The sequence below is a fragment of the Arvicanthis niloticus genome, chromosome 4 (genome assembly GCF_011762505.2).
Source record: "Arvicanthis niloticus isolate mArvNil1 chromosome 4, mArvNil1.pat.X, whole genome shotgun sequence".
Lineage (NCBI taxonomy): Eukaryota > Metazoa > Chordata > Mammalia > Rodentia > Muridae > Arvicanthis > Arvicanthis niloticus.
Genome location: NC_047661.1, coordinates 23,885,727 through 23,910,981, shown reverse-complemented (window position 1 = coordinate 23,910,981; position 25,255 = coordinate 23,885,727). Strand labels below are relative to the sequence as shown.

The window sequence follows — 25,255 nt, the reverse complement described above, 5'->3', positions numbered from 1 at the left end:
ACTGGGAGAGGAGTGAAACCTAAGAAACAAGTGTTGAGAAGTCTGTGGCAGACGTGTGGATGATGCTCAAATGTCTGACTTAATCGCAAAAGGACAAGGACAGGAAACAGTTTGGACATCAGCACCCTGACGAAAGAGTGGGAGCCCTTGAATGGAACAAAAGAAAAGACAGTGTGTGTAGAGAATACTCCAGAAAGCAGGCCTGGAACGTTGCTACACACACCATCGTTTCTAACATTAAAAAAGATTCAGTGTTTTAAATTACATTGACTGCTTTAAGCATATTTCCAGATTCACAGTATTGTGTCTTTTGTGTGACAAATGGGACATACAGTTGGGCAAAGACAAGTGGGCTCCCCACACTGCCCATCTCCTCAAAATCTACTGACAGAATTCTGGAACTTCAACTTTTGTGTGGCTTCAGTGATTCTCTCATAGAAATTTTATTCTCTTATTATTGTAACAACTCCTCAGAGAGAAGTTTAAAAAGATGCAATTAAAATAAGAAAATGTAAAACTCATTTTCTGAGCCATGTTTTTGCTTTGTGTTCAGGTCGTGGCAGCTCTAACAAGCCACCTATTCTCAACAGGCGAGTTAAAAATACAATTGATAGCAAAAAGCAGAAAAATGAGATTTATCCCGTGTGGCTACTTTGGAGAAAGGAACCAAGAAGTCCAATGAGGTTTGAGTGCAAACAGAAGGAAAGAGGTACATAGCTAAGTTACCCTAGTCAAAGTGTGGTCCATCATCACCACTGCCCTCGTAGGAGATACCGTCTATGGAGTAGTCTGAGAATTGTCAAAATGTATACTCTCCTTCTAGGTGTGCCCTTTGGCTGGCACAAAGCCAGTTCTTTCTCTCAGAATGAGAGTCCTAGGTAAATTCCCTCAGAAAGTCTCTACTGCAGGACTTAGCCCTCTGTGTCCAAGTCCATTACAGTGTTGATTGTGGTTGTATCATATATGCATCGGGTCAGTTTTTTCACCAAGCACTTGCGTGTGTACGTGTGTGTGTGTGTGTGTGTGTGTGTGTGTGTGTGTGTGTTAGTTTCAGTGCTGCTGTGGCTCTCTCTGCTTGTTTTCTGCTTCAAATGAGTCTCTGAGTAATAAAAAGAAAACAACAGCAAAAACCCTATAAGCTCCATGTCTTCTATCCTGCCCCCGGTGGGTGTTATCTAGCAGTATGTACAGACAGCAGTCTGGCGGGCTCCAGGAAACATTATAGTCCTGCTGGGCCCTAACAAAGTCTGTAGGCCTTGGACTTGAACCTTTGTGGCACTAAGATCCAGTGAGCAACTTCTGGGTTTCGTAGCAAGATTGCCTCCCAACAAAAATCGATGCACCGCAGCTGTGAATATCAGATTTTCCATGAGCTTTTAAGGACAAAAGAAACCATTGTTGCCCAGGCTGTTAGAAGGCTGCAGTCAGCCAGTAGACGTGCCCACCACAGTCACAACTCCTTCGGGTCACAGCGATAAGGTCTATTTGCTGAACTATCAGTGACTAACATTCCAGTCTTAAAAGGATGGGGCTCACAATGGTACAGCTGTCACCTGGGTGGTGAGGGGATGTCAGACATTCGGTTACTACAGAAAGGGAGAGGAAGAAGGTGGTGACTTGTAATCATTTGTACTTTAAAATGCCCCTTGTCATCCCAGCCAGAGGACGGTTATAAGATGCTTTTTCAGTATTGAAGACTTTTCTTCCTGCATCGAATAACAAAGAAATAACATAGCTGGAGAACGGTTCTTGGAAATTAGATGTTTGAGCCATTCTCTAAAGCCCCCCCTAAGGCTTATCAGGAAAGTATGTAACAGGGCATTGTACACTGGACTAAAATTCCCTCAGGTCTCTATGATCACTTCACGGCTCTAAGTCCTGCTACTGTGATGCTGACGTGTGACACTCAAGAGGTGGCCTGCAGCCACTGCTTGCTTGCTTAGCATCTGACCCCCTTCTCTCCCCAGTGTCTCTCCCCATCCCTCCTTTACTCATCCTGGCATAGAATCCAGTGTCTTCTTTTAGAGGAAAGCGTGGAGCTCAAAATTTACAGTTTACAGCTGGAATGGAGATCTGCCATGGGGCTACAAAGCAAATACTGTATCAAAGAAACAGAAACAAAAAACAAAAGAGCAACACCACCATTGACAACAAAACAAACAAACAAAAATCAGTGGCTGAGGACTTTAAGCCTGCTCCTCACAGGCAGCTCGGGGTACACTGTAATTTTTCACAGAGGATCACCAGTCTCAGAACAATGTCCACAGAAGTGTTTTAGACAATCAGACCACGGACAGTCCCTCTCCCTTTTAAATCCTACACTCATGTTTTTTTCTTCTTAGCTTTTGTAGGTTAAAAGGTAGGATCTTATTTTTAAAAGGTCAATTTAATTCCTTAAAACCAATTCAAACATTTCTCCATTGTACTGAATCTGCGCAATAGAAGAAGGAAAACTGGTACTCTATGAACCCGAGTCATGGGAGAGATGGAGAAAGGAAAGGATTTCTATTACCTAACTAGAATCCAAACAACACAAAACCACTTTCAATGCGGGATAGAAATCTTCAGGTACTCTCTGCGAGTTACCCTTCTCACTGCTGTGACAGAATACCCGACACCAACAATTCAAAGGAGGAAGGGTTTATTTTTGCCTTGCAGTCTGAGAGTGCAGCTGGTTACCTGGCTTCCACAGGCATGAACCGAGACAGGCGACTGCTGACACTCAGTTTCTCCTCTGTGGTCACACGGCTTCCACAGTCCTGAAGCACAGAGAGATGTGTCATGGTGCTCATCTCCCGGTCTTTTTTTTTTATTCAGTCCAGGATCTCAACCCATGAAATGATACCGTCCACCATTGGAAGTGGGGGCAGATTTTCCCACCTCAATTAACCCAATCTAGAAATCCTCTCACAGACATTCAGAGAGGTCTGTTTCCATCGTGATTCTTAATCTAGTAAATTGGCACTGTAGATTAACCATCACGAGACTCTCTGTCTCCTTTAGCTTCTTGTGGTTATTTTCAACTGCAACTACACTGTGGTATCTGCAACTGCCCTGCCCTGCTGATGACACAAGGGGCACTAAGCTATACACACGCTAGTGCCCCGCAGTGAACGAGGATGAGGATTGCTGGCTCCTGTTCTTCAGGTTCTTCCATGACCCTTGCCCTTTCAAATTTGCTTGAGAAAAGCAAGAAGTGACTCCTCTGGGCTGTAGCGTAGTTCTCCTTAGCCACCTGCCTGTGTGTTAAAGCTGATCTGAGTAAGTTATTGGTTGTACAAACTGAGTAGCATTCGAAGTCATCATAGTTTCAGATTACGTGTGTGTGTGTGGCTCCTGCACAGACATGTTTCCAACCAGAAACTTGTTACTACTACACACTATATATTAAAACCCTATGCACATCTTGGAAAATATAATTGGTAATTTGGGGAAGTTCAGAATCTCCAATTTTAATATTCTTAAATATAAATTTAAGTTTTTATCAGTGAAGTCAGCAAATACTGTGCTATTCTGGTAAATCCTAGGCTAGGATGGTACCACAAAACAGAACCTCATATTTCAGGGTCAATTACAAGGCATGACCATGCAAGGAGAGTTCATTATTCAGTTGACTTGCGTTATAGGCCTGCTATTTGGGTTGTTAGTGGAATAAACCTGTTATTTTCCTGAGTGATCTATACATGCCCCCCCCCCTCTCTCTGCCTGGGCCACCTTCTCTTCCTTTCCCGAACATGGAATATCTACAGAAATGTGAAGGAGTGAGTTGATGATATCAACTGAGATAAAGTCAGGAGGGGAAGTGAAGACTGTGGGAAGATCTCATCAAGTGGCTTGTGCACCCTTCAAGTTGTAATGTTAGGCTGAGGAGCCATGGAGAACACCCAGGAATTCTCTTGGATGCCATTAACCACGTGTTGTTAATTGTGTCTCTTGTTCCTCTGCTGTCTTTTGTATTATCTTGCAATAATTGTTCCATACTGAAACACATTTCCCAGGCCACTTATGATCTGCCTTCAATTATCATTTTTTACTACATTCTGAACTGGACAAAAACTAAAATTTAATTTCTTTTCTGGTGTGTTTGATGTTTGATGAGATGGGCTTGGTGTGTAGCCCAAGCTAACTTTGAACTCTTAATCCTCCTGTCTTGGCTTCCCTTGCTTTGGCATTACAGTTACTATCAAAACAACTATCAAAACATTTTTATTTCATGCATTGCTTTGCTTTTTACCTTTGAGCCTACACTCTTTTCCTACTGCATGGTGTGTGTGGCTGTGTGTATGTGTGTCCATGTGTGTGTTTGTGTGTCTGTGTGTGTGTGTGAATCACCTGGAAAGAATCTTAATGAAAGATTGTCTATAGGAATATCTATGGGGGATTCTCTTAACTGAGTTAATTCATGTGGAAAGATGCAGCCCTCTGTGAGTAGTATAATTCCCTACGAAGGAGATACTGAAATCTATGAGCATAGAGAAATCAAGCTAAGCACAACTAAGCTCTTGACTGTGGATACGATGTGATCAGCTGTCTCAAGCCCCTGACATTGATGTCCCTGCAGTGACAGATAGACAACCTGGGATTAAAAAGTAAAGTAAAACATTTTCTCCCCAAGATGCCTTTTGTCCAGGTGTCTTAGCGGAGCAACAGTAGTGAGACTAGAATAGAAACTTTGTAGATTTTCTTTAACACTTTTTTTTTTTTAAAGACTCCATTGGTCTTTCTGCTTCTCACTTAAGAGCAGATGCCATGGCCAGTGATGGGTCTTTTCAGAAGAGAATATTTCACGGGTTGATTTTCAAGGGCTGTGTCCAGATCTTCAGCCTCAGTACCCTAAGTGATGCCCCAGAAAGACAGACAGGATTTCTTCCTAAAGTCTGGTTGGAATTAACCTCAGAATGAGAGGAGCCCGCCAGGAAACAATGCTCTATTGTTGCAATTAGTTATTCAGAACTAACCACAGTCCAGGCTCTGCTGCTAAAATAACTCAGATACCCAAACATGTCCAAACACTAACCTTGATGAAAACAGATAGACAAATAAATCTATAAATCAAACAGAGAGAGAGAGAGAGAGAGAGAGAGAGAGAGAGAGAGAGAGAGAGAGTTAGTTCCAGCTGCATATCCCAGGGCTAGAAGCAGCAAACTGCTTCCACTTAGCTCAGCAGACCCCATGCTCACAGAGCTCTTCTTTGTTACAGTAAGAAGTGGAGACGCGAAGGGGCTGTACTTTCAGAATCCACCCCAGGGTTATCAGGGAAGAAACAGCTCTTCTGTTAAAGCCACGAGGCGTGGAATCAGAAGCCATTAAGAGTGTCCTTGGCTCTGCTTTATTTTTATCCAGTCATCCTAAAAATGCCCCTCCCACAGCGTCTGGCTTGGGTTTCCCTGGCCAGCTATTAGGAAGGCTTTGTGTCCACAGTTATTCTTGCAGAAACCCATCTTAGTGCAGTCTCCATTCCGGTGAAAGCTACTCTTGCAACAAAAATAGACAAGATAAGGAGATCCTTACCCATCTTTAGATGCTCTTTTATGTGTGTGGCGTGGGATGGGGGTGTGGTTGAGTACATGCATGTATATTTGAATGTATTTTCAGGCCGGAGAACAACTCCAGTACCATCCCTGAGGTGCCAACACTATTCATATTTTTGGTTTGTTTATTTGATGTGTGTGACAGTATATGTGTGTATGTGTGTGTATGTGTGTGTAAGTGTATGTATGTATATGTATGTGTATGTTTTAAACAGGGTTTCTGGCTTAATTATTCTCATATTGCTGTGAAGAGATGATGGCCAAGATAGTTTATGAAAGAAAGCATTTAATTGGTGATTTGCTTACAGTTTTGGAGAGTTAGAATCCATGATCATTATGTCAGATACCATGGCAACAGACAGGCAGGCATGGTGCTGGACCAGTTAGCTGAGATCTTACATGTTAAGACACAACAAGGCAGAGAGAAATAACTGGCAATGGACTTTTAAAACCTAAAATCCTACTCCAAGAAACACCTCCTTCAACAAGGCTACTCCTCCTAATCCTTCCCAAACAGTTCCACCAACTGAGGACCAAGAGTTTAGATAATGAGCCCATGGGGACCATTCTCATTCAAACCTCTGGCTGGGCAGTGGTGGCACATGCCTTTAATCCCAGCACTTGGGAGGCAGAGGCAGGTGGATTTCTGAGTTCAAGGCCAGCCTGATCTACAGAGTGAGTTCTAGGACAGCCAGAGCTACACAGAGAAACCCTGTCTCAAAAAATAAAACAAACAAACAAAGAAACAGACCTCCGTAGTCTTTTACCAGCTTAGAACTTATCAAAAAGGCTGGCTGGGCAGTGAGCCCCAGAGACCTGCTTGTCTCAGCTTCCCCAGTTCTTTACACCATCTCATGTTTGTAAAGCCCGGACCTTACCAGCAGAGCCATTTCCCAGTCTCGTCTTGACTCCATCTATATTCAGAGCTCCTGCATAATGCTGTGATGTGCGCAGCCAACCAAAGTCAATGTCTCTTGCTGGTTAGAAGGACAACCCCATTCAACCCTGTTCACCGATTTATGTGGACATGACCATTATGATCTCCACAGTTTCCTCGGAACCTACAGTGCTTGGGTCAGTCTCACCCAAATTACTCTTTCAAGCCCAGGGGAGGAAAATGAAGAGCCACCTACTGGCCTGGCCTTTTGTAGCTATGGTGTTATGAGCCCTGCTAGTCAGACGGAGAAGGCTTTAACCAACACTGTCTTCCTTCACATTCTAGAGCTAGGGAGAAAACTCAACTGCCCAAACACCGAGACCCAAGGCCTGAGTTAAATTTCCAGATGTACATAAAAACAACCCAGAAGCTTACAGCCCTCGTGCTGGGGAGATGGAGATGAACGTATCCCTGAAGCACATCAGCCAGTCAGCCTAGCTGGATCAGGGCTCCCCAGGTCTGCAAAGAAACCAGAGGTGGATGGTTCCTAAGACAAAATACCCACAGTTGACCTCTGTTCACACACACACACACACACACACACACACACACACACAGGTACTCATACATATCTGCATACACACTTTCACTTGTAGCTGCCTGAGGCCAGGGATCAACTGGGTTCACCTGAAAGAGCTGCTAGAAATGAAGAAAGGGACAGGACGGAGGGCAAGAAAAGATAAAGCCAAGACAAAGTTCTCTGATCAAAGCTCGAAGTTTAATGTAAAGCTCTCAATTTAAAGGGAAAGGCCCCATCCAATCCCATTTTTGTTTCAGCCAGAGATGGATGGGGGGAATCCATCCTTGGTCACTGCTGAAGATATCTCAAGGCAAGCCCAGCAGGCAGTTATTCTTCTAAGTTCTGTGCAGACAAAGTGGGTAACTCCACCTAAATCTTATCACTTAGTCTATTGTGATAAACAAGGTCTTTTAGGCCCGTTCAAGGCTGGGGAAAGGGCACATTCACCTGCATATATATGAACGCCTGCACACACATATACAAAAAACTATTCTCACAATAGTGCTAAAGTCTCAGAGTCCTCCAAAGAGATAGGGCTCTCTAGCCTGGGTGTTGGATACAGCCACAAAATTGGATCCCCTTACTGCATTCTGAGTTGGAGTATACTCATGCTGCCCAAGACTGATGCTGTACACATCTGGAAACAGTTGTTACCAACTTCAGAAAATCATTGCTAGAAACCAAACTTCAGGGATGGCTCTAAAGATTGATGTGAAACCACTTGGTTCTCGGGAAATACCAAAGGGTTCAGCATCACATAGTTTGGTGGCTTATACCAACATTGTTTTTGAGGAAGCTAATATCAGCATCCAGTGTCAATCAATGGTAAAGACCATCAGAAACAAAGGTGGTATCGAGTAGCAGTGTGATTTTCTCCCATTTTCTGTGAGAGTGGCTACCCTACAAAGGGGCTCTTTATGCCTTGGGCAAATTAATCACAGTAGTTTTTGGTTCCTTACAAGAAGAAGTCTCATTGTCTCCTGAAAGAAACAAATGGCAATCCAGACAATAAATATGAAATGAGTTATAACAATTCCCAAAAGCAACCAGCATGTCCCAGAGAAGCGCTTCCGTGTCAGACACTGGGCAAAAAAAACCAACACAATCATCCTAAGGTCACTTGAGGTATGCTTAGTCAGGAGTTGTTGGTGGCAGGGCAACTCCATCACCCACTGAGTTTAAAGTCTCATTACAGTTTTTGGAGATTCATTTTGATAATTGAGTCTTTGATGGTAATTGTCTTTGTTGATCTAAAAGTTACACTTGAAAAATCACCCCTTCCAAATTCTCTTCTGCCACAGGAGAGCTCAGTGTGGAAACTCTGGAAAGGTGCCAGTCTGAGAATCCTGGAAGACAAGGCTCTAAAGAAACACTGTGTCCTTCCCATACACTATGAAGGTAGTGAGGCAATGGCCTTCAAGAAACTAGAATTTTCCTTGGGAACAGTCAAAGTCTGAAGGCTGGAGCCAATCAGAGGGAGAGCTTGCCTCCCTGGAATAGTGTTCACACAGATCTGACTAATATGTCAGATCATCTTGCAGGGGAGTCTAGGGTAGAGACAATGATGACAGTCAGAACCACACCTTGGTGGTTTAGCTGTGCGCACCTCCTGCTTTTTTTTAAGCCTAAGCCTCAAGTCAGGACCCTAGGGATAAACTGAAAAGTCAATGAACTTTATTCCCTTCCCAATATGTCCACTTTAAATAAATTGGTTTTACATAACACTGTTGTCTATTTATTAAGCTGTTCAAGGGATGGCTGCAGGCCTTGCCTGCCATATGAGGCTGTCAGGCCTGGCCCTGATGTAGGCAGCATCCTATCTCCTCTTGCATGAGCTCTTCCCTTTACTGCTCTCATATGTCACTCATACCAGCCACCCTGGCCAACTGTTCTGGAGAACTGGTATCATATCTTCAAAGAGGAGGCCCAACCATGAACAAAATACAGAAGTTCTGTTGGTATCACTGACTCATTCAGTTTTGTTTTAGTTATTGAAGGAAAGAAAGATAGAGGGAAGAAGAGGGTTGAAGAATGGAAAAAGGAAGAAAGAAGAAGAGAGGGAGTTCTCTCATGCTGGATGAGAGACTAGGCAGAGTGCTCTGTGGTCCCTTGTTGATTTTGAGGAAGATGCTGACGTTATTGTATAACAGATGGAAAATAATGTTGAGTTTAAGAACAGATCTGAGTCCAAATCTTTATCTAGTCCTTAAGAGAACCCTGGGCTGTTCATTTGTAAATGGCGTTGATAACAGTTCACAAGGAGGGTAATAGTAGCTATTAAATGAGATAATAATTTCAGCATATAAACAATATGATTAGAATAAAAAGATACAGGGAATTAGACAAAAACCTGGCCTCTGTGTCTAAAGAAACCACAGACTACTTGGGTAGACAAGTTACTTCTAAGTAACAACAGAATACACAGCATCCTCCAGGCGCCTTAATATCAACAGAGAATGCTCCTGTAAGTTTATATTGCTGGTTGGCGCTAACGTTAACAATAACACAGTGTAATTGGTTTTACTCTTTCTCTATATAACTGTTTCTGGAGGCTGGATTTATTTTACATCAAAATCCAAATAACCATGTATCAGCGGGATAGAAAGATACTACTGAAAGTTAAGTGTGTGCTGCTGCATACAGCAGGCATCTGTGTTGCAAGGAATTTTGTAATAAGTGAGAAGACATGCTTATTATTTTTGTCATCTATATGAAACCGATCTTTATTTCCAGAATTCCAAGTCAAAGTGGAATTTTATATAAAACAGAGGTTGAAAACCATTCAGAGATTTTTTTCCATCCCAGAGTTTCTTGTTTTGATTTTCAGAGATATTATCATTTTGATCCTTTGAGGCTGCAGATTTGGAAGCCCGCGTTACTTCTGAATCCCATTCACTGACCAGTGTTCAAAACTGAAAAAGAAAATAGGCTTTGAATAAACATTAAAGGGAACAAAGGCAGTATTAATACATTCTGAATAACCAGAGAAGGGTGGCCCTAGCTGTATTATCTGCCTTCGTGTCAGCCATACTCGGCGTTTAATGCAGATACAGCTCATGCACTGAATGCTGCTAATCATAAATATAACCTTGTTTTTACTTTTTAAAAAAAGTGTGTGTGTTTGCGTGGGGTTCATACGCATGCGTGTAGTACCCTCAGAGGCCGGAGGAGAGCATTTGATACCCAGCAAGTGGAGTTACAGGCATTTGTGGGCTCCCTCATGTGGGTCTTGGAAAATGAACTTGGGTCCCCTGAAAGAGCAACAAGGGCTCTTTCTTTATCAGTGAACCATCTCTCCAGCTCTGTGTCTTTTATTTTTAAATTGTGTGAACTCACTTTACGTTCACACACTTATTTCTCAGTGTACACTCTGAATTTAGCTCTCTGTCAACTTGACATAGATGCATGGACTTTTGGATAACATCTTTAGCTCATACACGAACTACGCAACAGCTATCCATGCTGGCCATCTCCGAAAAGCCGTCTGTTTTCTCTTGCCAAGTAGCTGCCTGGACCTCGGATTTCCGTCGCCATTATCATTTCAGGAACGCATTAGGTGCAGCTTCATGTCCAGTGTCCTGCTGGCTTCTCCACAACAGAAGGTCAAGTTTCAGCACATGGTGGAGGGGCCTTTTGTGGCCACAGGCATGAACTAGAACCGGTAGAGCATTGGCAGAGTGAGCCAGGCCCCGGACACAGGAAGCTGCTCTGGGCATGCTCAGTGCCGAAGCTTTTTCACCCTCCGCTGGTTCTACTTGGGGCGATTCACGGGACAGACATATTCCACCCACAAATTGCAACTTCACATTCACAGTAACCCCATTAAACCTAAAGCCTGGGAGCCTCCAGGAGCTTTAGATAGATTTCGAAGCCATCTGTGTGTCTCTGTCCGCAGTTCCAACCCTCTGGAAATGAGGATGGGGCAATGCTGCAATTCAAGCCTGGGCTCAAAGTGAAGCCGCCTTAAGGAAAGAGAAGATAGCAAAAAACAAAGCCTCAGCCTCCAATAATCACAACAGCTGCTCTAATTCTGCTGGGTGGTCACAAACTCCGTAAGTGTATATTATCCTAGTGGTGATGTGCTCAACATCAAACTGCCAGACAATAGGACCAACACAGCACTAAACACCCCAGAGAGGCGGCACACACCCAGGGCTCTGTCAGAACCACCTGCCATCCCTGTACCCTGTAAATCAACGAGAACACCAGGCAGACTATGTAATCCCTTCAGAAAAAAAGATTGGTCTAAACACCTACTTCTTCCTGGTGGGGAATACAGGATATTTTTCTTTTGCTTTGGAAAGACTAATGTATGGCCAGCAAGATGCATGAGAAAGTAGAAGAACAGGCTAGGAAGCCTGACCACCACCAGGATCAACATGATGGAAAAAGTACGCTGTAGTAGCAATATGTATGAGTTCACTCTCTTCCTCCCCTCCCCTTCCCTTTCCTCTCCCTGCTCCCCTCCCCTCTTCCCTCCCCTTAATTTATTATTAATTAATAAAAATTAATTTATTTATGGTGTGTGTATGTATCTCTCATACACACACCATAAATAAATTAATTTTTAAAAGTGCAATGTGTTCTAGGACCTTGATGATCCTGTGATCCTAATGTGCTCCAGCATCTACAGAAGGCTTTATCCTCCACAGGCTGTGTGAATTCCATAACTGTTCCTGTTCTAGCTGCCTCTCACCAGGCTTCATGTACCCAATAACATCTGTGCTGTGGACCACTGCGATTCTCTTGGGAAGCCTGGATAGAGATCTCTTCTGAGTGCATTTGTCAGGAGGTGGCCTGATGCAGATGGATAATTTATACCTTTGTCTTTTGGGGGAGGCAGGGGTAAAGGGTAAAATTGTTTCTGACATCGTACACTGAATAATATAAAGAAGAAGTCCATAGAAAGTCTATACCACATTCCTGAGGTATAATCACTTCTTCCTGAGGAGGTATCTGGCTTGAGGGTTGTCTTTGAGGCCATCACCTACTTTAGCTTTCAACCAAGGACAGCCATTCTCTGTCATCCACTACTTCTGTGTCTTAGACCTTTAAGGGTCTCCACCAGCTCTAGGTGTGGCATCAGTTTGGAGTTTCACTGATCTCAGTTTGAAGCTTGTACCAGGCACTGAAGATGTCAGCTTCAATTACTCACTCGCACAGGGGAACGGACCGCTGGAGTCTGTGCACAGCATGCTCTCTGTCAGTGGGGTCTTGCACAGACTTCTGTGTTTTCTAACTGCCCATGCTCCAGTCTAACAGGGAAACCATGTGATGGTTGGTTTTAATACCGGCGTCAGTTCAGATCCTGAAACAACCAGGCACCTTTAATCCCAGGAACCATCGACTGAGCAGTCTGCCACCAGTGCCTGTTGTAGTCAACAGATATCAAAACAGTACTACCATCTCTTTTATCTCCATTTACACAAATTGTTGCAGTTTTCAATAACAGAATCATTTGCCTATGTCCCCTACTTAGGACACTAGGGGTGTCTTGAAATATGAGCTCAGGCAGGTCAGAAGGACTCACAGGAGCAGACGCACACTTAGTGTGACATGAAGTTAAATCTGTTCTGGAACTGCCAAGCATTTCAGGAGAGAGCACCAACCCCACATGGGTACTTCTGAGCACTCTTCCACTGGGAGGCTGCTCCATGTGCCCTGGAGCTGGCCGGCAGCAGACCTCACATTGTTCATGCTAGGGACCACATGCACTATTAATATCAACCTTGACTTAAAACACCACAAGAGCCAAGCTTCTCCAAATCCTTACAAATTCTTTAGCAGAGTCTCCAGAACAGACTTTTCTAAGATAGTTTCAAAAAGACATTTGAAAGACAAACACTTTTTTTCTCACGGATATTTCAATAACTATGCCAGTTCAGAAGTAGCAAATGATTCTCATTTTATTTATTGTTTATTTAATTTTGAGACAAGGTCACAGCACAGGGATTGCAGACATGAGTCATCACATCTGGCTGGCAAATGATTTTTTAGTCGTTTTTACACAGACCCTAGAAGCAGGATTTGCTTACAATATTAAGTATGAGAGTACATTAATCAAAACCATTAATACATTACGACTGACATTCACTTATTAAGATACCAAGAGTTGGGGCTGGAGAGACATTTCAGGGTCAAGAGCACATACTGCTTTTACAGAAGAACTGAGTTCTGGTTTAAGAACTCAAGTCAATCAACTCACAAATGTCTGAGGCTTTAATTTCTGGGACCATGCGCCCTCTTGTGACCTCTGTCAGCACTACACACACACACACACACACACACACATAGACAGGTACATAGAAACATAATTTTAATATAAAAATAAATCTTTCTTTTAATTTTCTGCTTTCTATTTTGGTGTTTTGGGTTTATGTGTGTGTTTTGTTTTATTTGTTATTTTTAATATAAAGGCTCATATATCTCAGAGTGACCTCAATCTCCTTTGTGTATCTGTGGTTGGTCTTGAACTCAAGACCCTCCTGCCGCTACCTCACAAGTGCTTGGATTACAGGTGTGAAGCACCTTACCTGGCTTAAACATAATTCTATGTAAGTACATTAAACTCCATCCTGTACTTCTGTTGTTCATCTACGGACTTGATAATGTCATTTAATGTTATTTCTAGTCTTAAGTAGTGTTTTTATAAAAGGCCCAGGGAGATAGTTCAGGAGTTAAAAGCACTTGCTATTTTTCCAAGAGGACCAGAATTCCATTCCCAGCACCTATTCCAGGTGCCTTACAACCTTTTGTAAACCCAACTCTAAAGAATCTGACATTTTCTTCTGGCCTTTGTGGTCAGTTGTGCATAGTGTGGCACACACACAATTACACACACATACCCAATACACTTACACACACCAATGCACACATACTCACATGCACACAGATATACACAGAGTCAGACACACACACAAACAAAAACTAAATCTTAAAAAAATGAATAATAGCCATGTCATAGGTTAAGAAAATTACACAAAATAAAATGTTCTGCATGAAACTGAAGTATAATACAACTAATTAGTGTTTCATCATTAAAGCAATTTTTTTAGATTTCCAGCTGAATAATTTCTTGAACAAGAATTTAATTATAGTAACAAAGATATGAAAGGGATGTTCCTTATTCCTTTACCATGGGCCTCAGCCCCGTATCATTCTATTGAATTACATGCTCATTTAAATTTTTCAGGATACTTTAGAGCAAACTTTAGAGGTATCAGGTGAGTACACAAAATTCCTTTTTGGATCTTTCGGCCTCTGAAGCTCCTGGATTACCCACTGAGCTGCCCTCAAAATTTAAAATATAGAAGTCTTTTGTTTAATTATCATCTTTTAAATATGTGATCCCTAAATAGTTGGGTGAAACTAACTAAAGCAATAATTCCTGCAAATGCACATGGTATACCAGCCACCACCCAGCAGTGAGCAGGCTGTGCGGATGTGTGTGATTCTACACCAGCATTCTAGTAAAAGACACAGCAGAGAAGCAAGTCAGTTGATATTGTAGTCTCAAGCTGTGGTGTATTTTCCAAATATATCAATACTACTGCCCTGGCTAGTTTTATGTCACATTGATACAAGCTAGAGTTATCTGAAAAGAGGGAACTTCAGTTGAGAAAAGTCTCCGTAAGATCTAGCTATAGAGCATTTTTTTAAATCGGTGAGTAATGGGAGAGCCCAGCCCATTGTGAGTGCCATCCCTGGGCTGGTGGTCCTGTATTCTGTAAGAAATCTGGCTGAGCACAGGCTTGTGAGGAGCACCCCTCCATCACCTCTGCATCAGCTCCTGCCTCTACATCTCTGCCTTGTTTGAGTTCTTGTCCTGGCTTTCTTTAGTGATAGGTAGACTGCAGTGGGGAAGTGAACCTGGAATATAAATATGTTGAGAGCAGTATGGCCAGTAAAGGCCTGGCTTGTGAAGTTTCAGAGGGAAGCAAGGGTTCTACTGGCCATTTGTGGGAAGAATTTTGTAGTGTCCAGTCAGCTGGAGCTGAAGTGAAACCTTTGTTTTACTGGGACAATTGATACCAGTTAGCTGGAGCTGAAAAATTATCAGTGCTTCAGAAAAAAAAAAAAAAAAAAAAAAAAAAAAAAAAAAAAAAAAAAAACACCATCTTTAAAATGAAATCTTCTGGGAAGTATCTCCCGAGAGTCAGCACAGGGAAGTTGTATGCTAGATGTGGTCAAGGTTGCACCTCACACTGGCAGCTGATTGGTTGTGTAAGAGCCATCCAAATGGTACAGATTTTGAAAACATGAAAGGACCGTGATAATTAGCTGAGGCTTGGCACTGTGAGAGGCCAGGAGAGGCCATTGGTGAAGGTGCAGCCTTAGTGGCAGTTGAAGGCCCAGGACTGAAGAGGTCATGCACAGAAATTGAGGATTGGAACCATGAAGAGAGCCTATGAGAGGATGATGATGAAAGTACAGCCCAGCATTTTGGAAATACCAGAACCATGGGATGAGCATGAAAAACAGCAGCAGCAGTGGAGTGGAGTCAACCAGAGCCTAGGGTGCTACAGAGGGCAGAGTGACCCAAGCTCCTTGGAGGAGCCTAGAAAACTTTACATAAATCCCACACATTTATCTAAAGTTATTTAAAGTCTTGGGGCTTAGTTTACTTGGACTTGGTTCTGACTTTGTCTTGCTTTTACTGTCTTGAAGTAAGGATGTATCTAACTTATTTTTTTATTTTACAGGAGCCCACAGTTGAAATATTAAGAATTTAAAGATATTTAGGATTTTTTAAGAAAAAAAAAGTTTTCAAGTGTTTGAATTAAAAAGTCTGTAGACTTTCAAAGTTTGCAAAATGCTTTATATTGTGATGTTGCTGTTAATGTGTGACGTTGGGGATGAACAAGAAAGGAAAAGTAAGACTTAACAGTGGTGTATTTGTGTGTTTGTGTGTCAAGTTGAGAAGGGGTCAATTGTCCTGGCTAGTTATATGTCAACTTGACAGAAGCTAGAGATACCTGAAAGAAGGAAATCTCAATTGAAAAACAAAAATGCCTTCATAAGATTCAGCTGTAAGGCATTTTTTGAATTAGTGATCAATAGAGCCAAGTCCATTGTGGGTGGAGCCCACATTCCCGGGCGGGCTGGTGGTTCTAGGCTGAGGAAGAGAACAGGGTGAGCAAGCCTGGAGGAGCAAACCAGTAAGCAGCACCCTCTGAGGCCTCTGTATTAATTAGCTCCTGCCTCCAGGTTCCTTCCGTTTGAGTCCCTGCCCTGATTTCCTTTGATGATGGACAGTGATATAGAAGTGTAAGCCAAATAAGCATTCTTCCCCTTGTTGCTTTTGGTCATGACATTACTTCACAGCAATAGAAACCCTACCTAAGACATCTTTGCATTGCAAAAACCATCTTAAATCCCCCAAAAGTAAGCAAGAATGTGCAAAATGTGACTGGGTCTCTCTGAGTGATCCCATCAGGGGGCCTCCCCCAGAGGCAGAGAATAAACTGCCCAGCTGTGTAATTCCAGGACACACAAACATACACCCAGGCAAAACATCAATGCACATAAAATAAAATGAATAAGTTATTTTTTTGGAAAAGCATTTATAAGTTCTATGCCTTCAAGAAGTATCAGTTATATCTCACCAATTTTAAGGTAGTTATCAACACCCTACAAAAGAGAGTGGATATATAAAACCTTCTGTATCTGCTCTTTAACAAACTGTTAATAAATCCTCCATGTGGAACATTGATACCTGGACCTGTCATAAAACCTTCTGTGGATTTTTGCAGACCAAGTTACTGAGTAATGCACTACCCCTCGGAACTGTGCTTCCAAGTGTCTAAGGCTCTGACTGGAATAAGAGATAAATTTAGATTGTCAAATGAACTGAATTCCCCATTAATTTAAAAATATAACACTGGGCTTCCAGTATGTGTTTGCCCTAAGGCTTGTGCTTCCAGCTCTCATGCATGGCCCACCTACCACTGAAGCTGTCACTTTCTGTGTGTCTCTTGAAGAAAAAGGTCTCTCACTGACCTAAGAACTAAGGTTTTAGCAATTCCCCTGCCTCTGACACACACAGAACTGGGCTTGTAGGCAACTATGGTTATTCCTGGCTTTTTATATGGGTTCTAGGATCCAAACTTGGGTCATCATGTTGAGTAGCACACACTTTGACTTGCTGAGCCTCTACCCATCCCCAACCAGTCTTAAATACCATCATATTTATTTGTTTGCTTCTTTATGGGGAATGACAAAGGACAAATGACAGTGCAGTCACCAGAGAGTCAGGAAATTCTGTCAGCTCAGGAGGGAAGTCAGCTCAGAAGTGTTTCGTTGTCCACTTGCTAACCCATGCACACCACAGTGTGGAATCGATCTTCGAACTTATGAATAAAGAGCTATTTTCTCCAGAAACTTTGTTAAAAATGATACAGAAATCAAACTCTATGTCCTTTCTAGTTGTTGCCTTTTGAGAGAAGAAAGAAGAATCCTGTGTAAGCTAGGTGTGTGTGACACAGATTTGGTAGTTTATATAATAGTTAACAACTTTCAATTTATTAAAATCTTGCAGAGTTCTTAAACCTTTCATCAGATTCAGTAAAATATTAATTTTTGTGTTTTGTTGTTGTTGTTTTGGTTTTTGGGTTTTGGGTTTTTTTGGGGGGTTGTTTGTTTTTGTTTTTTGTGTTTTGATTCTTGTCATTAGAAGAACACACATATTCTGTTTAGCAGCCCATGCTATGTAGAAAACTTGGAAGTCTGATGGAGAATTACAATCCAAGTTAGAAGGGCTTTGAGTCTCTAAGCTCAGTGACTTGCTCAGTGACTTTTAACATTTTAGTGTCTTTTCTTTCTTTCTTTCTTTCTTTCTTTCTTTAACCCACGGGATTCTTGAATTTCATGTCTTTTCTTTTTGTTTTTTCTTTCTTTCTTTAACCCATGGGATTCTTGAATTCCATGTCTCTTAAAAGTTTTATAAAGAAAAATGTGAAGTAATAAGAAAAATACAGTAAATCCTCACAAATTATTAAAAGGTACAAGCTCAGACCAGCCACACGCACCATGGAAACTAACCCTGGAGAAACTATGATAAATCTTGCCTCCCTAATGCTATAACACGGTTTCTCTGTGTGTTGCTTCCATGCTCTATAGGGAGCTGAAATCTGGCTGTCCTGAGACTTTTCCTACTAAATCAGATAGAGCACTAGTACCTGACTGAATTCATAACTCCACTAAGGGTCAACTTGGCAAACTAGTGAGTTTATTGAAGTATTATCCCCAAGAGCATATGTAGGGGTGACTCACAGGAGCATGTACAACTCAAAGATAGCAGCTGTCCCTGAAAATCCCACACCAGTGCACATGAACTCACAGAAGCTAAACTCCCAGAGCTCTCTGCACAACTTGCCCTCAGCTCCATGGGACAGAAAGTCAATTCTCTATGACAGATATTGCAGTTTTTATAAGTTTGAGGAAGAAACTAGTGAATCTTGTTAATTCAGTGAACTTCCTGAAACTTGTTAGTTGCTACCTCCTGAATCTCATGAGACTCCTGCCTTCTTTCTGTGGAAAAGAGTTTTAATCCATAGAAATATGTGGCATAACAATGGGCAGCTGCAGATTTTGATAGGATCCAATGGTATTATATTTTTGTCCCTTTAGGCATCATCAAATGCTTTCCTAGCATCTTCTATGTGCATGAGTAACAGTTCATCTTCATTAGATATAACCGAGGTGGGAAATGTCTGTTCTTAAAGGTATTAAAATGTATGTATTATATTCCTATGAGTGTGCTGCCTGCCTGTGTGTTTGTGTAACTCACTGTAGTCATACATTTTTTTTTTTTGCAACCTACTTTTAATAAGGGTTCAACCTCTCCTCTAGCCCACCACCCAGCAGAAGTAGTGGAAGAGAAAAGTTATTAGGATGAGGGGGAATTGGACCTGTTCAGCAATAGTTCTTTGGGGATGAGCTTGATTTTCTTTAGCAGCAATTTGATCCCATAGCAAACACCAAATACAACTCAGCAGCTGCAGTCCAGTCCTCTAGGCAGGCAGACACCAGGCAGAAACCAGCAGCTACATTCCAGTCCTTTCAGCAAGCAGACACCAGGCTGTAGTTCAATCCTGAAGGAATCACAGCCTGAGGTGAGGCCGCGGAAGCTCACAAGCAATTCTTCGGCAGGCTTCTCTCAATGGCATCATTATCACAAGTTGAGCTCAACCTTACTAAGTAAGGTAAACTAATACATGTGTGTCTATAGCAAAGAATAGTGAGGTGGAGCAAACCAAACCAAAGCTCAGTGCTCCTCTCCCACTGTCTATGGGGTCATATTCATACTCCTGCATCAAGTGTCCTTTCATGTGTTTGCTATATCAAAACATCCTTTCACCTGTGTCTACTTCAGGAAGACAGTCCTTCACATATTTGCTTCAGCAAGACATCCTTGTACCTGTGTGCCCCAGCAAAACATTTGACATAACTACCTTTCCAAAGAAACTAGAAGTTTCTACTTTACCTTGTGCCTGCAGTGTGTTCACCATGGTGGAGTCAAATGGAAACGTACACAGGCTGGACACGCTTGTAAACCTACTTCATGTGAGCCTCTAGAGCTCTGTCCTAAGCATCAGAGTGACAGTGGACTCCTGCACCTTCCCACATGTGCCTCTTGGTGGACGGAATTCAGATGATCCTGCGGGTGGGCAGAGACCACGTTCTGATTGTAGTTTAAGTTCCCTTGACTTTGGGACCTTTTAACACACTTGCTATTCTGAAATTTCAGCCATACACTGAGTTGCTAATTCTGTGGTATGCTGATCCCCTTGCAGGCAACTGACAACAGTAGCACTTCCATGGCATACCCCCACGTGGCTGTAGAAGCCAAGAGCGTGGCCCCTGAATCCTTACCCCTTTCGTAGGTGATTTTGACTCAGAGCCTATGTTGAGTTTTTGCATGGAGTTGCAAAACAAGGTGGGTTTGGGGAGGGGGGAAAGCTTTTGACATCATCAGAAGCCGTGTGATATTTACTAGATGTGTCTGGGGCTCAAACAGCCTCCCAAAGTCAACGTCTAGAACAAGGATGAGACAATGAGATCATAGCTCCTTATCCCTGCATCTCTGTATGCTTAAAGACCATGTTGAATGGACAAATGAGTTTTCAGTTGCTTTCCCATGCTGTGCCTTTCCCTCTACCAACCCTGAGGGCATCAAATGGCAAAAGGGGTGAAGAGAGAAGAAGCTAAACTCGCTGTGGGGGAAGTTCTAGATTTCTCTCTGAAAGAGCTGAGTAAAAGCTGTGGAGAGACAAATATAAATGGACACACAGTGGGCATGGAAGGGTGTGCCGAATTCTTAGCACTTTTGTGCCTTAATTAAGAGATGCTCTCTGTGGAAGAATCCAGCTCAATTTCTTTCCATAACCAGGCAATAGTTTTTGAGGACTCATGGCTAAGAACCAAATCATCGCCATTTATAAGAACATTACTTGATGTGCATCTTCTGAAGACACATGGCATTCTTAAGAGTAACTATTTAAATGGCAAGGATCACAATCATTTCAGTCAGGCAGAGTTCCTTGTCATCTTTCACAGCTAGCCCACCAGCATACAGGGAATGCATTTAATTTCCTCCCTCTGGTCTCTGACTTCAACAATGGGAAGCAGGACCTCCTACGTGGAACACAAAAATGTTTTGTAACAAAAGCAACAGCACAAAGCCAAATAAATAACAAAGACTTAGTTATAGGAGAACAATCATCACAGTTTGTAAATATTATTATCTAATGGTAATTTAACAGAGGATTTGTCCACAGAATTAATTGCTGTAAAGAGCAAAGCTGCTTTCAAACGGAATTGTTGGAAACCAGAAGGAGATTCCCAGAAGGGAAGATTGCCTAAGGAGCTTCACAGTGAAGTCTCGGTGCTGCTGCTCTGGAGAGAAGAGTTTGTGGGCTGGAAACCTATTGTGTTTTAATCTGACTTGTTTCATGTCTTGCCTCTAACTTTAAGAAAGGCTGCAAGAAAGCAGCTTGCTATTAATCGACTGTGTTTCCAGGCTCTCCTACTCCTCAGTGCTGCAGAGACTGATGGGCTCCTGCCTCCCTCCATCCTCCATAGGTCCTGATGACTGCTTGTGTTACTGGAGATTTTAAAACTCAAGTCTGAGCTCTAACATCCCCCAAAGCTAGACATGGCCACCAGTCCCTAACACCCAATGTAAAGATACAAGAACCAGGGAAAGTAGAAGTGGGGCATTCGATGTGGCCACATCCATAAGAGGAGTCCAGTGACCCCCAAACCTGTCATCAGGGGTACTGGCATGAGGCTTAGGTTTAAATAGAGGGCAGGAGTTGAGCACAGCTGAGCAGTCCTGGTCAGTGTGGTCCTGTCCATTATGACTGCCTGGACCTCAGTCTGCCTTGTGAGTTGTAGGGACTGTGTAAAATCTCTTCCTGGAAGATAAGTTTTTCTTTTGGCTGGTGCGGACCTTCAGTCTTTTCCTTCTCTTAGCCATTAATTCCTGGGGACATTCCAGTTCTCTGGGGACTCTTGTTTCAATGGTTTGAGAGCCTAGAGGTGGGGGCAGGGCTCAAGTTTTCTCATTGAATTCCTCTCGGCTACAGTAGAATTTATAAAGTCTAACCTGAAGCTATTCTAGTAGTAACCAAGTAACTGTGGGAGGGGTACTTGGAAATCTAAGCAAGGATTCAGAAAGGAAGGGAGAGGGGGAGGGAAGGGAAGGGAAAGAATTTTTACCTTTACCTCTTTAACTTCCGGTTTATTCAGTTTTCTTCAAAAGAATTAGAAGGGACTTGAGTGATAGCTCAGTGGTTAGGAACACTGGCTTCTCTTGATGAGGACCCAAGCTAGATTCCCAGCATCCATGGTGCCCCACAAACATCTGTAATGCTAGTCCTGGCGAGTCCAATGACCTCCTCTGCCTTTTCTGGCATTACACACCTATGGTACACAACAGACAAGCAGGCAAACACTCATACACATGAAATGAAAAATAAATACACACTTTTAGAGAGTACTAAAGAAAAAGGACAGATGTGAATTTATGAAAATCATCCTTGAGACACAAAGGAAAACCATTTGTTTATTTCACCACACCCTCATCAGCATACAAGTTTACAAGTAGGGAACGAAGGCTTCTGCAAGAGAGATAAAGGTGAACACACTTCCATTGAGTCCTCATTAACTCTCAGAATGTATCATCTTCAGAGAAAGAGGCAAAAGATTGTTTTCTGATACCATTGCTCCAGAATAATGTTCTAAGCAAAGTAATGCAGCTGATTTGTGAAACGTGGCATGTCGCTCCTCCTGGGGCCTCCAGAAGACACAGGCTTTCTTGAGTTATCACCAAGAAGAAGATCCTGCACAGACACACTACCAGCTGATGGGCTTTGTCACCATGCTGGGCCTCTGAGGTGAATGTTCTGGGATCTTTCAATTCATTACATTTTCAGTGAAAAGAAAGTGACACGGTAAAGGCTCTCAGCTCTTGCCATTTATACAAGTAATATGAACAGGTGGGTATGTGTGTGAGAAAGAGAGAGAAAGAGGGAGAGGGGAAAGGAGGGAGGGAGAGAAAGAGAGAGAGAGAGAGCATATAGACACATACAAGTATATGATAAGTCTTCTGGCACCCTGTGTGACTGTCACATTTGGTCTTTGACTTGTTATCAAGATAGATGCTTATAGTGTTTTAGTTTTTATTTATTTGTGTGTGTGTGTGTGTGTGTGTGTGTGTGTGAGAGAGAGAGAGAGAGAGAGAGAGATTGAGAGAGAGAAAGTATGGATTCCTGCAGAGGCCAGAAGAGTCATGGGAATCTTTGGAGCTACCGTGACTGGCGGTGTGGTGACTGGTGGTGTGAGATACCTGACACAGGTGCTGGGACCAAACTCAAGTCCTTTTGGACAGCAACAGGGCAAGCCATCTCTTCAGACACTTAAATTTTATATCTATAAACTTTGTACAATTCTCTTCTGCATTCCTTTATGGCCTTGGTTAATTAGAAGTTAATTAATAAAATTAATTTAATTATAATTGAATTAAAGATTAACTATTAACTTAATATGAACTGCAAATAAGCTTTGAACTAATTACTAGCATGAATTCAGCATCATCTGAAGGTAATAATCATCTCTTATTATCTAAACATCTAAACAAGACACACAATGTCCTCTCATAGGAAAAGTCTGAAAACCCACAACGTGTTAAACTAAAGTTAACTTTGTCCTCAGCTCTTTTAAGAAATTATTGAATAGTGATACAGTATTAGGAAAAATGTGATAACTGAAGGAATGCCAAAAGGAATGTATTGAAACTCAAGGACTCATACTTGCAGAGGGCTCTGAGCCACTAGAAGTCTCCTCAGAAACTGGGCCCCACCCACCAAAGGCTCCAGGATCTCCCACTAGTGTCTGGGGCTGGGGACCAGGCTTTTAACACAAAAGCCTTTGCAGTGTTCAAGTTAGAAACTGGGCTGTTGCCAACTAGACAGTAATCTACCAGCTTTGCACTTGTGTAGGTCAGTCACCATGCATCACTGCAGAAATCTATCTTCAGATGATTATGTTTCTGCTAAAAATCTCATTTTTCTGATAGGTGAAAGAAAACCTGCTAATGTGTTCTGTTTTCCCAGGTCTCTTTGCTCAACATGGGGAGGAGGGGACACTGTTTTCTGTCTCTATTCAGAAACTGGAATTCTCCAATCTACACATTCTAAATACTAACTTTACACAGAATTTATAGCCATGACTGAGAAAAAGTAATATTTGATATGTTGATTAGAAATGTCACGGGTCATTCTTAAGCTTTTATTTGCAAGACATTTAAAAAAAAAAAAAAACCCAACTCTACTGGGGGTGGAAGAGATAAGTGATGTAAATCAGAAAGAACGAAACCGTCAAAGTCCAGTGTGCACTGAACTTCCAGTACCCTGCACTGCATGTGCCCTTGACTGGAGTGAGGCTGAGATTTTGCAAAAGCATTCCTGTGGCAATTGGCAGGGATGCCAGTGATGCCTGTACTCCTGGGGTGCAGCTGTGCTCACATCTGCCTGCACGAACATCTGTGGGCAGCTGTGCCTCAGGCAGCTGTGCCTCCAAGCAAGCGGGCAGTGGTTGAGGAAATCTGATATTTACCTCTGGTCCCCTGTGTACCTGAACGTTCGGCTTCTTTCTCTCCTACTTTGAAGTTTTTATTCTTTCCTTTCTCCTTATTTCTCTGTAATGGCTTCTTTCTGCAATTGAATCCCTCCATAAAACAGAGCTTTCTCTTTGCACTGAAGTCAGGGTGTCTTCTGTACGGCTGTGCTTACTCCTACCACACCTGTCTCACAATCTCTTTTTCATATTTTCCGTTGTTCCTGTGTGGCCAGCACACACACACACACAGCATAGATGAGTCACCACATTGCTATTCTGAGACCCTCCCTGGGGAGTGTGTCATGGAAAAGAGCTCCCCAAGGGGTGTCTGCCAGGAGCAGTGCCCAGGGATGCTGAGCTGCTTTGCAGATGGTCAGGCTGGCACTGGCTGACATGAGAACAGAGAGTATGGGCAGCCCCACCAGCCTCACCATGATGCTGGCTTTCTCCAAATGTTTCCACTGTATGGTTGGGTTTCCTAGCTACTTGATATGGAGAAAAGTCTTTGGGCAAGTGTGACTTACCTCAGTCCTGGGAAACTTCAGGTGACTTCTAGTTTGGCTGCTATGCTTTCATAAGGAAATAAGACTTTGTATTCAGGAAAATTTGCCCAGATGGCTAATTACCATTGCCCATAAACTGGGCTCCTTGGAGAAAGCACATGCCTTCCCTTCAGAACCCAAGTTTCCTTGCTATGGCTGGGAGCAGATAAGGCCACCAGTGAACTAGCATAGAGAGGTCCTGGAGGCTAAGTAGGAAGCCAGTCAACAAATGTGGTCCCTTACGGTTCTACTTCCCCAACTTGAAGACAAAATAAAGCTTTTTTTGTTTGTTTTTTGTTTATTTGTTTTTGGTCTGTTTTTTGTTTTGTTTTGTTTTAAGCAAAGCCTATGAAATCTGTGTAACTGTCCTAAGCAGCAGAGGCAAGGTGAATTCTGCAGCTTTCAGGCTTTGTCTCAGTGTGGAAATTGTACCATTTCGGTTCTCTCACAGAACGTGGATGTGAACCAATGAGCAAAAAGGAACACTTGAGGATCCCTAGAACTTACCTTAAGGAAACCAGTTTTTAAATTTATAGTGTGTGTGTGTGTGTGTGTGTGTGTGTGTGTGTGTGTGTGTTATGTGTGTACAGTATGCATGCCACTG

The 25,255-nt window shown here is 42.5% G+C and overlaps 1 long non-coding RNA gene across 2 annotated transcripts; it reads right to left on the bottom strand.

Moving 5' to 3' along the window:
* Positions 1 to 9,678: 9,678 nt before the first annotated feature.
* On the bottom strand, positions 9,679 to 24,304 carry LOC143441971 (uncharacterized). 2 transcript variants are annotated; one of them, XR_013109781.1, is made up of 4 exons: positions 24,107 to 24,304; positions 21,710 to 21,913; positions 19,473 to 19,646; positions 9,679 to 9,900 (listed from the first exon to the last, which is right to left on the bottom strand). It is a non-coding gene; the product is annotated as an uncharacterized LOC143441971 (long non-coding RNA). The 2 variants fall into 2 exon arrangements; XR_013109780.1 differs by having other exon boundaries at positions 21,716 to 21,913.
* Positions 24,305 to 25,255: the final 951 nt, after the last annotated feature.